General features: G+C 31.4%; 1 protein-coding gene across 1 annotated transcript in view; it reads right to left on the bottom strand.

Moving 5' to 3' along the window:
* LOC125026261 (sporozoite surface protein 2-like) overlaps positions 1 to 2,500 on the bottom strand; it is an 82,536-nt gene that overhangs the window by 37,952 nt on the left and 42,084 nt on the right. The gene's annotated exons all lie outside the window — the stretch shown is intronic.

The following is a 2,500-nucleotide window of genomic DNA, read 5'->3' as shown; positions in this document are numbered from 1 at the left end:
TAATAATAATAATAATAATAATAATAATAATAATAACAAAAATCATAAAAATAATATAACAAAACTAAATGATAAAAATAATATACCAAAACTAAATGATAAAAATAATATAACAAAACTAAATGATAAAAATAATATAACAAAATTAAATGATAAAAATAATATAACAAAACAAGATAATAATAATAATCATAATAAAGATAATGACAATTCGAACAATACTACTACTACTACTACTACTACTACTACTATTAATGATAGCAATCATGATGATGTTGACGACCATGCTGATGATGGTGACGAAGATGATGATGATGAATGATAATAGTCATGATAATAGTGATAATGATAATAAGGATAATAATAGTAATAACTGATCATAGTAATGTCAATAGTAATATCGATTGTAATAGCACTGATGAAAATAAGATTTGTAATGATATTAACAGAAATAATAGTAATGATAATATTAATAATAATGATAATAATAATGATAATAATGATAATAATGATGAAAATGATGATGATAATATTGATAATAACAATGATGCTAATAATGATAATAATAATGATATTAATGATGATAAAATAACTAAAATAATAATAATGATAATTATGATAACAATATTGATAACATAGCCTGCTGGAAAAAAAAAAATTAAAACAAAAATGGGAGCTAAGAAAGACAAAAACAAAGCTAAATAAAGTACTGCAATAGCCAATCCAACCCTCCACGAACGGGAAGCATGCATGCAGGATTCACTTATCCCCGATCGTACACGAACGCCAAATGTGTATAAACAGAGTCGATCCGTACTGCGTTCCATTTCGGGGCTGGATGGCGGGAAGGGGAGGTGGGAAGGGAGGTGAGGGAAGGGAGGGTGGGTGGGAAGGGAGAGAAGGTGGGAAGGGAGGTGAGGGAAGGGAGGGTGGATGGGAGGATGGGTGGGAGGGAAGGGAAGGTGGGTGGAAAGGGATGGGAGGGAAGGGAGAGTGGGAGGGAGAGGATGGTAAGAGGGAAGTAAGGGAGGACAATGGGAGGTTAGGTGGGTGGGTACAAGGGAGGTGTAAGGATATGTTGGTTGGAAAAGGAGGTTGTAAGATGGAAGGGAGGGAGCGAAGGTTGGAAAATGAAGGTGGGAGGGTAGGAAGGAAGAAAAGCATACGGAGGGTAAGGAGGGAGGTTAGGAAGCAAGGAAAGGGAGGGAAAGGAGAATAGGTAGGAAGGTAGAAAGGAAGGGATGCGAGCATAAGAAAGAAGGGAAAGGAGAGGGTAAGTGAGGCGAGCAAGGGAAGGGGAAGGATAAGGTACCGGGGGAGAGACACAGGGAAGGGAGAGGGGGGAGGGGGATCTATCAGACGCGCGCGCTAACCCATACAACGATTGTTACGGAATACTAATGAGATCATATTGTACACTTATGAGGTTATATGTTCACTTATAAAGCCTCGCGCCGCACACTTATGAGATGATATTGTGCCTTTATCGTAGCCTGTGATAGTCCGCGGGGATGAGCGTTTAATGTTACTAGACAAAGGGCGAACGATTGAAAATGGAATGTTAACATCGACCATTCTGATTAGAATCTTAGACAGATTAAGGTTTCGAAATTATATATTAAAAAAGGAAAACGAAATATATGATTGTTATATAACTCTCAAGTTATGTGGTAATAGGACTATATGTATATGTACACACACACACACACACACACACACACACACACACACACACATATATATATATATATATATATATATATATATATATATATATATATATATATATATTATATATATATATATATATATATATATATATATATATATATATATTTATATATATATATATATATATATATATATATATATATATATATATATGTATATATATACATGTAAATATATACATGTATATATATATATATATATATATATATATATATATATATATATATATATATATATATATATATATATATATATATATACATGTAAATATATACATGTATATATATATATATATATATATATATATATATATATATATATTTATATATAAAATTCTACAAAATGATGTATAAAAATATATATTTAATTATTTCAGAAGACCACGCTCATGCATTTAGAGATATGTAATAGAACAAAAACTAACGTAAAAATAACACAGGAGACAAGAGTAAATATGGTAATGCGAACAGATTGCCATTTTTTATAACCTCCACTTTACCTAAAGTTCATTGTCAGAACTGCAACAAAAGCACAAGACAAATAAAATACAAACGTTCCACAACAAGTAAGACACAGAAAGACCATATTGCTTCATTCAAAGGCAGGCAAAATCATATCATATTTACGGATCTAGATTGGATAATCTATCAAAAAGCTTCATGTTTAGAGTGGTAATAAAAATCTAAGATCCTCTAATCGACCTCTAGCATATCAAATAATCGTATAATGAGAGACACTCGTTGACAAAATGCGACAGTAAAATTTGATC

The sequence above is a fragment of the Penaeus chinensis genome, chromosome 6, assembly GCF_019202785.1.
Source record: "Penaeus chinensis breed Huanghai No. 1 chromosome 6, ASM1920278v2, whole genome shotgun sequence".
NCBI lineage: Eukaryota > Metazoa > Arthropoda > Malacostraca > Decapoda > Penaeidae > Penaeus > Penaeus chinensis.
Note: the sequence above shows the minus strand (reverse complement) of the source record. Positions and strands in the feature narration are given on the sequence as shown.